The sequence below is a fragment of the Haliotis asinina genome, chromosome 4 (assembly GCF_037392515.1).
Source record: "Haliotis asinina isolate JCU_RB_2024 chromosome 4, JCU_Hal_asi_v2, whole genome shotgun sequence".
Classification (NCBI taxonomy): Eukaryota; Metazoa; Mollusca; class Gastropoda; order Lepetellida; family Haliotidae; genus Haliotis; species Haliotis asinina.
The window spans coordinates 9,917,003-9,932,500 of NC_090283.1; the positions used below are offsets into that span (position 1 = coordinate 9,917,003).

At 38.7% G+C, this 15,498-nt stretch overlaps 1 pseudogene; it reads right to left on the reverse strand.

Annotated features, from left to right (window-relative positions):
- Window positions 1-11,697: 11,697 nt before the first annotated feature.
- The window catches only part of LOC137280753 (zinc finger MYM-type protein 4-like), a 4,047-nt pseudogene continuing 246 nt past the window's right edge, over window positions 11,698-15,498 (reverse strand).

The following is a 15,498-nucleotide window of genomic DNA, read 5'->3' on the forward strand; positions in this document are numbered from 1 at the left end:
TTTAAGTTCATAAATATAACATACTTTAAGTTTATATATATATATATATATATATATATATATATATATATATATATATATATATATATATAGAGAGAGAGAGAGAGAGAGAGAGAGAGAGAGAGAGGTATGTTATATTTAAGCTTTAAGTTCATATATATAACATACTTTAAGTTCATATATATAAGTATGTTATATATAAGAATATATAACTTGAACTTAAAGTATGTTATATATAAGAAGTTTGAACATCATAAATTTAAATGTTCGCCGTGTTATGGATAAATTAAGCATTTTAAGTGCAGAAATTACATCATCTGATGTATTCTGTTTGACTAAAACGTGGCTATGAGAAGACATTCGAAGTGAGAAAATTCAGATCCCTGGTTTCCAGTTACCATTTCGAAAAGACAGGAGAACACGTGTTGGAGGCGGTGTGGTTTATGTTAAAGACACAGTTATGCGCTAGACTGATGATGCATTTACAACTTGCCGAGCTTTGGGAGAAATGGATGCCCACTGAACCCGCAAAAATTGAATTGATATTTTTTTGTTGTTATGACAAACGTGTCTACTATTGGAACCTAATTGATGAGTAATAGATAATGCAGTTGACCTTGACATGTTTACAGTTGTTATTGGCGATTTCAATCCAGACGTTCTATGTAAAACCAGTCAAAAGATCGAACATGGACAAATTATGTACGACTTGAACTAAATTACAGAGCCCACAAGAACTACCTCCTGTTCTGTACCTTTGCTCGATCTGATGTTTATATTAAATACAGACAACGCAAGACTTTCAGGTGCACTTTCAAAAGAACCATAGTATCGTTATCATTACACAATATTTGTTAATACCATTGAAATGGGTCCCTAAAACCACACTTTTAAGGTACCAATACATCATTACTCTCTGACGAAGGTTGATGGTATAAATCACGACATTAATGGCATAGAGGCTGACAATTTGTTTTCATCTGAAGATATCAGTACACTCAGTGAGTTTTTACTAGTAAAATTAAAGATATTCTCGATAATAATATACCGAATAGGACTGTCACCCTCAGGAAAAAAATATTCCCTGTGGTTAAATAATATTATTTGTTCTGTTGTTGAAAAAAAGTCGAAATATCATTCCTTTATTTATTAAAAAATCGAAATAGACTTGGAAACTGGGACAAATTTAAAATATGCAGGAACAAAGTAATATCATCCGTTAGAAAAGCCAGAAGACATTGTGGATTGAAAATAATTAAAGTAATAAATATTCCAAACGGTACTACAATGTGGTGGCGTCTAGTCAAGACGCGCGCATTGGGCGAGCTGGCTAAAGCGCCAGGCTAGTGATCCAGCGAGGATGAGTTGTCAGGATCGAGCCCACCTGTGACCGGCTGTAAATACCTTGGAGTTAACATTGTGTGCAGACTCTTTCAGTGTTGTCACAACCCTTAGTGTACAGTACACAACCCTGTGGACTTAAAAGAACCCACGAATTCATTGGTATATGACCGGATGGTGGCCACAGAAATACCTGCATAAACCTAGTTGCAGGCACACCAACGTGCACTGAACTTGGACAAAGTACTGTGACAATGTGTCCCAGTCCACCCAACTGTGAATGGGTACCTCGTTTGGATGAGAGAGCCTCAATAAACTCGGTACGCCAAGTGGCAGCAAGAGTTATATACTCCCCAGGGAGTTGAGATGGAAATACGATGTGCTATTGGGATTGACATCCAGTGATCGGGGGGAAAATGCCAGCGCCTTCAGCATGCATTAGTGCGTGGATATGTGCGTTATATAAATATCCTATATCACAGATGATATCATTATCAAATATATGAAAAAGCATACTGAAAATGTGTCGTTTCTGCTAAATGTATCAAATAACATTTTCTACGATGACGTTGAAGATATTACCAATGCCCTGAATGGAATTATCGTAGATCAGACGAAAGTGAAAATCCCGATGCTGAATTACAACTAATGCTACAGGACAACGTCGTATAGGAAGCGAACTACTTAAATTAACAGCGACTACCCTAGCTCATATTCTTAACAAGTTTTTCAAACTTATCTCTTCGAAATACATGTTTCCCGACATTCTGGAAACAAACATCAATGCGCCAATTCATAAAAAGGTGATGTACACGGATGCTAAAACTATAGATCTTACACTTACACTTACAAGTTGAGCAGCCATTTTTTTCAAAAGAGTAGTTGATATTTTAACCTCAAATCTGAGTTTTGTTAACTTTAGGTTTTCAGAATTTGAATCGATTTTTATTCGAATCCCGATCTCTATTTCTTTTTTCAAATTCGGGATTTTTCTTTTACAGATTCGGCACGTGCATTGGGTATTCGGTATTTTAACCCTTAGTATGCATTTCTTTTACACATTTGGAAATCGGGACTTCAGCGGTTATGCAACTGTACTCTTTGCACCTTTACCCTTCAAACGTATCTATCCTCGGCGTTGCCGTCCTCCGTCGGAGATAGTCAAAGAGACCTGAAGCGCCCCACCTTTGCTTGTATGCATGAGCTATAGTTGAAGAACGAAGAAAGACCAACACAGTCAATAATTTGAAACACACTTTAAAGAGGAATTCTGCAGGGAGGAAATCTGGGTTTTTTTCTGATTCTGATAAAAACATGTATGGCGCATTCCTTCTTACTGCTCATGGGGGAATTTGAAATTGACAAATGTGAGGGCAAAAATGCATCAAAAACAAGATGAGATCAATTAAGCAAGGCTTGTTTGTTTTGTAATTCTGGTGATTGTATTAAACAGTCCTCCTTACTGATTATGGATTGTGATTGTAAGACGTTTAACCATTCTACGAAGCCAACTATGAACTTTGTTCATTCAGAAACAGTATATGACATCCGCACCTCACAAAGGAGAGTTGCGTTAAAGACACCGCCTATGTGACACCAACAAGCGAGTATTGATTCAAAAAAACATAAATATCAAAAGACCATAGATGAATCTGAATCTGAATCATGAACAAAGACGCCCTACCATGGGTATTATCTGCTCAAGAAGTAAGCAGTCTTTCTTTGCGGTGGTGTAAGTTACTTAGGAAGAAAGAAGAACATGAAGATCTGTGTATTCCGTCTCCATTGAAGACGCCTTTGGCATCATCCAGAGGGACTGTACTGCAACAGGACAGAGTCGTAGAGACAATATGATAAAAGAAGTTACCACGAAGTATGCCAACATCACTCCTGAATCACGTAGTTTATTCAAGTCTCCCTGCATCCAATGCCAGCAGAAAACGCAAAAGGACAACGAGGGAGTTGTTATTCGCCCCTTCATGCCATCCATGTGTCAAGGTAAATTCAAATGGATTATGCATTGTTAAGATCATCTCAAGTTCTGTGTGCTTAGACCGTTGACCACCACATGTAGTGTGTCAGTTGATCGACATCTTCTTGTTCATTGGTGCACCACCTATCTTGCAGAGTGACAGTAGTTTAGAGTTTACTGCTGTTATCACTGAGGAGGTGTCACTGATGTGGTCTCGCACCATGATCATGGTAACCCCAACCCCAAGGTTCCGTCTGGCAACAATACCAATGATTGGACCATGGGACTCAAGGTTGAAGATATGTCTACTGAAAAAAAAAAAACCTTACCTCCTTACTCTCAGCACTTCAGTTTGGGTGGACACGGCTTTGTTGAGCTCAGATTGAGTTGGATTCAAGAGGTGCCAGACAAGCAGATGCAAGTGCTACATGGTTGGTGTAAAATGTAACTCAAGGTGTCATTTTCTTGTCAGAAGGAAAACTGAAATGATCTCCAAACATGTCCATGATTTTTTTCCTTGTGTAAATCAAACATGTATTATGTTGAATGTAGATATCACTCTAGCAAAACGTCACTATCCTGCTAAATACAAAGTCTTTTTTCACATCTTCTTGGAAGATCGAAAAAATAGAAGCTCTATTGATCATTTGGTTCGACTAGAATCCTTCGTTAAAAATTCCATTGTAAATAACCAGCATGCTGTATCAATATTTATAGACCTTGAAAAAGCTTATGATACAACATGGAAATATAGTATCTTAAAGGTCACATGCAACGTAAAACAGAATTTTGCAAATTCTCATACCTTTCAGTATGCACTTACGGAAACAAATCATAAAAAATGCCAATTGAACCTATAAAGTTGAAAAAAAACGCGATGGAGTTCAAACGATTCACTAAATTTCAAACGCTGGGGTAAACAGTTGTGCTTGAAACAGTATGCATGATCGGAGTAATGAGGTCGTGAGCAGTGGTCTAAATCTTGGTTGTGTACACAACCAAGTAAATAATATACGTGTTTTTATGTTTGTGAGTTGCAAACAAACTACATCCATTTTCCTCGGATGACTAAATCTTGTGCAAACTCTTGTCAGTTTCAAGTCCAGCCACGCAGTAGATGAGATGATTTTTGATTGGATCGAACACAAATTCAGAGAACATGAATTTACAAAACCCAACATCTCTATATACATTTTTTTATGGATAACAACTTTTTCTTTAGTGTATATGATTTTGTTTGACAACGGTATATGAATCCATACTGAAACGACGCACCAAGTACAATAAAAGAAGTTATTATCCATAAAGAATCTTACTCTCTTGTGACTTGCCATACTTCTAAATGCCCATCAAACGGATCATCTTTCTGTACACATAATGAGCCCTCAGCGTATCATCAAATGAACCAGCCATGTCGTGAATAAGTGGGAACTGTGTTTTAATTATGTTTGATTTTTTGGTTGCATGTGACCCTTAAGAGATTTACACTGTATATGATTTTGGTTTGAGAGGCCGTTTGCCTCATTTTATAACCCAGTTTTTAGCAGACAGGCAATTTCAAGTTCGTGTTGGATCAACCCTGTCTGACCTTTATAATCAGGTGCATGGGGCTCCACAAGGGAACATTTTGTCTGTTACTTTGTTTAGCGTAAACATCAATAGTCTCTCAAAAGTTTTAACTGACCAATAGATGGGTCATTATTCATGTCGTCGTAAAATATGCATACCATCCTGAGACAATTACAGATGTGTTTAAATAAAATTCATAAATGGTCGCTTGAGAATGGCTTAGAGTTAGATTTAGATTTTCACAGATCAAGACCAAATGTATAAATCAATGTCGGAAATATAGACCTCATAAAGATCCCGAACTGTTTTTGGATGGCTCTCCAATTAACGTTGTAAAGGAAACCAAGTTTCTGGGACTGACTTTCGACAAACATTTGACCTTTCTTCCACATATTAAGTATGTATTTGAGCACCAAATGTCTGAAGGCATTAGATGTATCAAAAGTCGCATCCAATTCAAAGTGGGGAGGGGATCAAACTACCCTCCTTCATTTGTACAGATCACTCGTCCGGTCAAAACTTGATTATGTCTCCATCGTATATGGTACAGCCTGCAAAAGCAACCTAAAACTATTAGATTCGGTTCTTCACCAAGGTCTTGGATCTTTCAGAACATCTACCATTGACATTCTCTATGTTGAGGCCGATGAACCATCTTTAAAACTTCGCCGTATCAAGTTACATTCCAATTCTTTTCTGCTGCTGGCATTGAGCTGAAGAATATTTCTCCTTCCCAGCTTTTTTCTTCTCTTCCATGGCAATTCGTGAGACCACAAGTTGACCTAACACTGACAAAGTTTAAAAAATCACATACTAATGAATTACAATATAAACGATAAAGGATGTGTTCAGTTAAGACATAAATATAATACATACATGCATGCATGCATGCATGCATGCAAGCATACATACATACATACATACATACATACATACATACATACATACATACATACATACATACATACATACATACATACATACATACATACATACATACATACATACATACATACATACATACATACATACATATGGGTCCAAGGGTGGTGGCACAATAGCTTGCGCCACTGTCATTGGATCCAGAACAGTATCTTCTAGAATACCTGATAACAGCAGAAACAAACGCAATACTAACGGCTCTTAAATATATTCAAAGGCATCCTAAGTATAAGCAATGTATAATCTATTTCTGACTCTCTTTCTTGCGTCCAGGCAAATAAAAACGTATCTTGTAAACATCAACTTTTAATAGAAATTAAGGAGTTATATACTCAGTCCATATGAAAACGCACCACTCACGAAATCTGGAATAGCTCCACGGATTGATATGTGAAGTATATACTTAGGATGTATTTGAGATAATGAATGATTTAAGAGAACACGTAAACGTCATTAAATTTCATTCACGATAATGTTAGTGCGCGTGAGAGGCTTAACTGGTGTAGGGGTCAAACAGGAAAGTCAATAACGGGTGTGACCGCTATTTGCATTGACACATGCGGTGCATCTTCGTCTCATGGAGTTGATCAGTCTCTGGATAGTCTTCTGAGGGATAGCGTTCCACTCCTGAACAAGGGCAACCTACGTTCTCGGATGTTGTCCATCTGGCGTCGACGTTAAAGATGTCGTCCAATGTCATCCCATAAGTGCTCGATAGTGGAGAGGTCGGGTGACTGGCCACTGAAGCACTGGGATGTTCTGCTGTGCAAGGTACTGCATGGGCACCCTTGCAGTGTGTACCCTAGCGTTGTCCTGCTGGAACGTGTGGACATCGTGGTGTTGGATGAAGAACGGCACGACATGGTTCTGCAGCACCTGGTCCCAGTAGTAGACGGCGTTCACCTTTCCTCTGCAGATATGGAGAGGAGTTCTGTGACGGTAGCTTATTCCACCCCACACCATAACGCTTTCACCACCCCAACGGTCCCTCTGAACGACACAATCGGCGTTATACGTTCACCACGTCTCCGCCAAACACATATAGGGCCACCTGCGTTCCTTAAGTGATATCGTAACTCGTCAGAAAAGATGACACCGTGCCATTGTCGTAGTCGCCAATTCTGGTGGCTGTTTGCCCACTGTAGACGCTGGTTTCGGTGACGATCCGTCAATATGGGGCCGTCGTGCACGCAGGCCTGCATCTCGCAGCCGGTTCCGTACAGTGTTGGGGTGAATGAATCCACGTCGTCCTTGGACTTGAGCAGCCGTTCTTGTCGCTGGTAGTGTTCGCTCTCGGACATGATCCCGTACGATCTGACGGTCGTGACGTACCGTTGTCACACGTTGTTGACCCGGTCGAGGACGGTCCCGAGTGCTTCCCGTTTGCAGAAACCTTTGATGGAGTCTTGCGATCGTTGTGTGTGCGCAGTGTAGTCGTCTGGCAATTTCCCTGGTGCTGGCGCCATTTTGAAGCATGACTATGGCACGTTCCCGTTCAGGGGCTGTAAGTCGCGGCATCGTGTCGGCGTTTCACAAGTGTCAGTGAACAAGTGAAATTTTATTCGGATTCACATGCTTTTAAAGGCAATGTGTGCACAAATTCAGAGTGAAGTTCATTTTCCCCGTGGTGTGGGTGCAAAATATTGCGTTTTTGCGAAAAATTGCCTAGCGCTACAGTTAACATGAAATTCTCGCATTTCTTGCACCTGGCATGTCGGGGGACGTCACTGTAGTCTTGTTGTTTACATTGAAATTCATTTGAACTTAAGTATTGACCTTTTTTTCAAGTGGTGCGTTTTCATGTGTACTCAATGTATAATGAAGTTGCTACTGGCCAATGCGACATCGTATTTTGTTGGTTACCATGTCAAATCATTGATTACAGAACAGTCTCGTTTCCTGTTTAATTGGTTCCATGTTTTTGTGCAACTTAGTGTGATAACCAATCCAGAATTTTTAGACTCTGTCATTTAACTGAATGCATAAATATTAATCAGTGTGAGTTGATAAGTCTACGCACTTGTATATTGCAACACTAAACTACTTCTAATCCTTCCAATCCTACAGCGTGCTCTGTCTTTCAGTCAGCTCTGACAATCGGACACCTGGAAATCGTGGAAATCTCAAAGATATCTGCCGCTAGATAACTTTGGCGCTCCGTGACGGAACTGATATTACACTAACCTCATTCTGCGTCACAGAACTACACTTAATAAGCGTAAAGAACACATAACAGTTTTAACCAGTGAGCCAAGTGCATTGCGAATCATTTTACGATCTTATCAAACAGACAATTTGTGATTCCATAGTTAAGGTATGCTGCCGACACCTCGACATGAGGTATAGAAAGACGGTATTACTGAAGTTTAAAATTAAAACTCACTTGTAAATACCATTTCCTTATGAAACAAGGAATTGGAATTCGGTTTAACCAGAGCTGTTTGTGGTGTCAATTTTCACTTTCACACGAGAAAATTCGGATCGGCTGAAAAGTAGGCCAATGTCTAAATAGGTTAACGAGACTTACGTTTCGGTATGCAGCCGCGTGGGCATTTCTAGGAACACAATGGCCGATCTTGCTGCCAAGGGGGCACTCGACGAATCTGTGACACCACTTCTGATTCTATACCCAGACTATAAAGCTACAATTAAGAAGAAGATGTGGGACTCCAAAGTAGGTATCCATAAATTACATGCATTAAAACCCTATATAGATTACACCTACTTGGGTTGTCAGTCTAAATTTGAGGAGGTCCTTATGCGACGATGTGGCATTGGCCATACTAGATACACTCACAAATATAATACTTAAAGGTGAGGATCCTCCGTTTTGTATCCCTTGTGAAGAAGGAATCACGGTAAAGCATATCTTGCTTGACTGTATTGATTTTGCCATCACAAGGGATAAAAAATTTGATGTCAGAACAATGAAGGATCTTTTTAATCTTAATTATCATTTAATCATTAAAGTTTTAAAGGAAACAGAATTATTAGATAAATTTTGAAAATATGTTTTGTAAATGGAAAGTTGATATTTAACCATTATGGTATGAACTGTAAACTGCGATTGCTAGTGGCTGTACCCTCAAAGGGGGTTAAAGTAGTATAAAATTATTGTCCCCCTGAGAGCGTACGTAAGTGCTAAAACTTTCAAAGTGAAATTTATAGTCCAAATGACGCTGTTAGTTTTAACATCATGTGCTAGTTTTAAATTCGAATTGTGATACTCTAGTTTTTTTTATAGTACCTTGACGACGCGTTTTATAATATGTACATATTCTTTATAATCATGTTTGTTCTCGTCACGATATGGCTGAAATATTACCGATGTGACGTTAAATTATAACTCACTCACTCTTCTTGGAAGAAATATGCCTCAAACTACACATTAGTGATTTCAGAAAAAGGTCTAAAACGCTATTCTACTTTTGGAAAAGTTTTTTCAATCAGTGAAAATTTCAGTGATTGTGTTTAATCATTCATTGGGGTCATTGAAGCAGACATTATACATAATCACTGAAAACTCTACTTATTCACTTAAACATATATATGTTACAGAAACTATGCATAAACAGTTAAATATGTATTATCACCGAAAAATTCATTAAGTATAATGCTCACGGTTTGTTGGGAGTGATTTTTGTGTGGAAACCAGATATTTAATGCAAAATTACTACCGTTAAGCAAGATTTTTCAAAGCTACATCAATCTTTATTAACAAACAAACCCGTATTCAAAACTATCATGGCTAGTCGGAAAAATCTCAAAACTTGATTCCTCTGTTCATTCAATCATGCATTCATTCCTTGGTTCCTGTCACTGGTTCTATAATATAGGATGGGTGACTTAGTTGGACGTTTAGCTGAATGAAAACATCAAGTTTTGAGGTTTTGTTTTGTGTATATTTGGAATTGCTCCGAACACAGACATTATTTGAGGATATACAGTTCATTCGAATTCCGTATTTTGACAAGTGAGGGGGCAAAGAGTATAGTTACAACGACGTTGAAGTTCGTAATTCAGATGTGTAAAGGAAACACATATTTAGACTTCTAATATCGAATACCGAAAGCCGAGAGCCGAATCTGCAAATGTACCGAATATGAAGAAACAAATTGATTTTGAATTCGAATCCCGAACGTGAACCAAAAAATCTGAATCGGGATTCGAATCCCGAATGTGGAAAAAAAATATTCAGATTCGGTAATCAAATCCCCAAACCCGAATGTTAACTAAACTCACACTGGAGGTTATCAGAAACCTCAGTTTGGTAAAAAGATTTGACGAGTCAGGTATATGAGGTTCACCAAGCACATTAGAAGGGGGGTGGACTAATGAATACTGACATTGTTCGTCTTTCTTCCATCGCCATCGAAGGTTGACACCTGCAAGCTGGAAAGAGCTTTAGGACCGTTCACTATCTCTGAGGGTGCATTGGAACGTCGTGGATAGATACGTTTGACAGGTGAAGTGCAAAGAGCATAGTTACAAGGACTCGAACCCCCAATACCCAGCCCGAATCCGATTCTAAACAGAAAATTCAAACTCAGGACTCGAATCCGGAATGTGAACAAAAAATCCAGATTCGGAACTTGAATCCCCATTCTGAATCCGTTTCAAAACACACGAACAAAAAATCAGATTCGGAATTCGAATCCCAAATGGTAACAAAAAAAATCAAATTCGGGATTGGAACCTCGAATCTGTTGTGTGTCAAAAATTATTAAAGAAGATTTATCCACATAGATCTTGGTAATATGCAACAACTTCTACATGCCGCTAAAAGACAGTGTTTCTCTATTTGCAACCAAAAATATCATGGGACTCTATTATCGCGGTAGTTAATGTCGCCTTCGTGAATGACTACTGGCATTTGGCATTTAATATATATTTTCAATTGACTGATGTTTAATCTACATTTCTGTCAAACTATGTGCCACATAATCACAATTCATTCAACATGACTACGGCAATACCGACTGAAGCTGAAGCAACTCTCAACTATCGCGGTATTGCCATTTCCTTTGTGTAGCACACAGTACAAGCAAATGACACTGTTAAACGTTTACTAAGACAAGTAAAGAATCGAAACAGTTTCTTTACTAAAAAATTATCAAGAAATTTCATTCACATTAGTAACACTATTAACATGTTTCTAACCAAAGAATCTGAAAGTTCTATTCATTTCGATAAAGGGTAACAATAACGTAACAAAATATTAAAAATATTATTTTGCAGCCTTAAAACATACTTTGCAATTTGCTGCCGTGTGCGTCACTTCCTGTTATATGTTATAAATATGCGAATGATCTTCAAGCTGTTGCACGATTCCTCTTGACGAAGTAAGTGTTGACAGTAGGGAAAAAACATACATCAAATACTTGAATAAGTCACACTCAAGTTTCAAATTCACTGCCGAATACTAGATAAACGTAGCCTGTCTAGACACATAGGTTATGTATAACAGTGCTCTCACAAACTGGAGCTGAAGATATTAAGAATATGTTTTCCTTTTCTGAATCAGATTTTTGGCACACCCACGTTCCAACAGCAAGGTCTTACTGACAAATGTTTTAGCTGAAGTATGCAGTTTTGGTCTAGCTATCTCTTTTGATATGTCAAGCTACAATTTAGTCGACCGTCGGGGTACCCCCGGACTCATTTATTACCATGTCATAACACTATGACGTCATCAACCTATGCCGCATCAGAAAGCCACCAGGATGTCTGGATATACCATATTGTACTACAAGTGTTTCACACTTTACAACGACGCCTTGATTTGATACACAACAACATCAGGGACGTTTGCGTGTATCTACGGAAATCATGTGCCTGTCACATTAACACGCCGCTGGATCGATATTTGGACATCAAAGACCCAGAGCTTCCAATCCCACAAAGAAAGCAAGCTTGAGAAGCCGGGTTCCAGGGCGGAGACCTGGTGGGGGGGTCAGGGAGGCGAAGCTGAAGAAAAGTAGTGTTTTAACACCCTATCACCCTAAGTGATTTAAACTTAGTGAAAAAGTGGCTTTGATTAATTTACGTTATTTTTTTTAAAAAAAGCGCGAGATCATCAATGTCTGCTGTGAGAGCGTGACAAATGCTTAAAAACCGCGAGTCTCAAGCCAAAGGCGTGAGAGTTGACAGGTCTGAAGACCTATCTACAACCACTAACCGGCCGAACAAAGCCTTCGTCTCTACGACCGGAACAGGTCTGAAGTGACCTCAGACAGTGCCACAATATCCAGGGAACCACTCGATATATGGACCCCCATCCAGTTAACAGATAAGGTTGGAATACTCGTTATGCCCCAGTTAGTACATAGAACGTACATGTAATCATAGAACCATGCCCGGTACACGGACTCCATCTTACATGGGGTTTTACAGGACTCTTGAGTACTTCGGATCAGGAGCCAACTACACGGACATGGCCTACATTTCCATGTTGGCAGTTCACAATCATCGCAAACTGAGGGCAGTACAACGGACTTATCCAAACCTCGTATACGGCCCACTCAATCTATTATACAAAGTACTCTATAAATATAAACCTCAGGTACCTTATTAGTGTCGTTTCACAGGTTATTCTTTTGTCGGGTAAACCTTCTTTCATGGCCATTTACAATATCCCAGGGATTTTCTATAGAATGTCCCTGAGATGTTTAGAATACTATTTGGCCCTGAAAGAAGATTTTCACGAGACTATTTTTTCGTTCAGATTCTTAAAGAAAAAATGTCAAGCAGAGACAGTGATTTTATTTCTTGAAACTACATTTCACGAGATGTTGATATTGAACACGACTGTCGGTTTAGATTCCCTGGAAACAACGTCACTTCCGGCATTGACTTTCAGCTCTTTGTCTGGAGATACCGTACATGTAGCTTTGATACCCTTCTGGCGTTGACGTAAGGATGTGGACAAGGTAGATTTTTTATCATCAGAGGTCCGTTTGTATGAACGAACAGCTTCACTCTTGAGACCTAGAAAGAAAGAGGCAAAAGCATAAATAAAGTGTTCGTAAGATCACATATCTCAAAGCACATGAAGCTTTGTCTTAATAAAAGGTTGTGAAATAATGGCGACTGATCTTAGAAATTAGACAATTTCAAACGTAATTAATCTTGAGTGCTATTTACATTGGCTACAATGTATTTTACGTGAATGAGATAATTGTTACAATGTAAACATTAAAATATTGTCTAGCAATGTCGAATGTATTCTTACCGGTCATTTTCACAAATCATTTGCTCGTCGACGTTGGCCTGATAAAGCCTTGTGGCAGCTGAAGCTCTCAATGAATGATTTGTTTTGTTACCCTGTAAACCACCTTCTTGACAAAGCCGTTTGACTGTAGATTGGAGCGCATTGTGGCCAACCGGGGTTTTCAGAAACCAGCTTCCATCCTTGGGTCTGGCGCGAGGTGTGAAGTAGAAGTAATCGGTCGTTTTGCCTTCCACACTGTATTAAAAAACCCAAAGAATGATTTCTGAAATACTTTATCCACTCAATTGAAAGAAAATCTTAATATTTTCATCTTATAGATGTTAAATTTGTTATTTTTTTATTTTCTTTGTTTTTAAATTTTGATTCATTGATAGAAAATATACTCACCACAATGATTTGCACTTCTGGAAAATACTGACGTAACATCGGTCCTTGTTGTCAATGTTTTCATATGCCCGCACTTTCCTCGGAGCTTGTTTCCTCTGCTTCAACCCACCAAGGTTTGTTTTTGACATATCTTCGGTGTGCAGAAGGAACTTTCAGCCGTTGCCATCCGTATGAGGTCCCGTTATTTGTGGTTTGGCAAACATCCTCAAGGTCACATGTTCCTTACCCCCTCGAAGAGCGAAGTGCAATCCTACAAAAAGACCAAAATAACTACATTATCATTTATATCTGAGCATTTTTTCTTCAGCCAAAGAATAGAAAAGCTTACGATAACTATAATCAATATGTACATGAATAGAGTATTTAGTAAGACTAACCTGTTAGATACAGCACTGTATCTAGAAGTTTTCTGGGGGTGTCGTCTCCAAGCACTCCACACTGCCAAAGCTGCTCTTCCTCAGTGAGGGATATCGTTTCTGTTGGCTTCCGGCTTCCGGCTCCTAGACCCTCAGCAGAACGTTTGCTGAGACTCAAACTCAAGATCACTGTCACTGCTTTCGCTATCCATTTCACGCGATTGCGTTATGAAAATGTCATCACCTCCTACTCGCTCCATATTCTTCGAAGTAACAGTAGCGACTGACGACGAGCCAGCGCGCAGACAGGTGTAGTCGCGACAGTTACCACTTGCAGATCGTGCTGTTTACAGCTGGCGGGTGATTGGCTGTGTTTGGGCGATAGTTTTTTAGTGTAAACGGTTACTCTCTCATCGTCCATCTCTGTTCGTCATAATAAACCTCGATTTTGATATATTTATCGCCTTTTCATTTGGTTTATATGACAGATATAACACTCTCCCTCGGTTTTGGTTCGACATATTAGCATTCGGGGTCGGGAGTCTGGTCTCCCTAGCCTAATGCTGGTTTTTACATACGGTCTCCCTAATGCTGATTCCAGATATATATTCCGGTCTCCCTAATGCTGGTTCTGTATGTATGAAAATTAAGGAGACCGAAAAACATGTATATTTTTTATGTTATGTGTTTTTTGCATCATCTTTTTCTTAAAGTTTGCTAAGATGATTTCGAGTAAAAATACACCATTAAAGTCAATAAAAGTTAGTTTATAACAGAATATACACGTGGTCTCCCTAATGCTGTTTTTTTACGGTTCGCTATTAGGCTGGTGGTGGAGTAGGGGTCTAAATAAATGGCTAGTCAATGTATGCAATTTCATCATGTTGGATTCAGTATACATTAATGTATGTGTGTGTGTGTGAACTCTCTTCTCTATCTAAGAGTCGATTCTATCTTCAATAAGATAAAGAATACTGTAATTGGATTCCATGTTTCATTGATTACGTTATCTGTATGCACACACGTGTATACAAGTACACCGTTGTATACATATTTTCTTGCCCTCCTTCGTGCGACACGTGAAACTGTGGTGTCCTTCATCTGGGCTGTGCGTAACCCAAGTTTTATTACAAGTTTTTCGTGGCAGGAAAGAAGTACGTTATCAACATGGCTGTGTGTCTGTTACGTCATAACCTCTCTCCTTAACGTGGTTTTTAAATATATATATATACACACATGTGTCCGTTACGTCATAACCTCTCTCCTTAACGTGGTTTTTAAATATATATATACACACACATGTGTCTGTTACGTCATAACCTCTCTCCTTAACGTGGTTTTTAAATATATATATACACACATGTGTCCGTTACGTCATAACCTCTCTCCTTAACATGGTTTTTAAATATATATATACACACACGTGTGTCTGTTACGTCATAACCTCTCTCCTTAACGTGGTTTTTAAATATATATATACACACACATGTGTCCGTTACGTCATAACCTCTCTCCTTAACATGGTTTTTAAATATATATATACACACACGTGTGTCCGTTACGTCATAACCTCTCTCCTTAACATGGTTTTTAAATATATATATACACACACGTGTGTCTGTTACGTCATAACCTCTCTCCTTAACATGGTTTTTAAATATATATATATATACACACACATGTGTCTGTTACGTCATAAC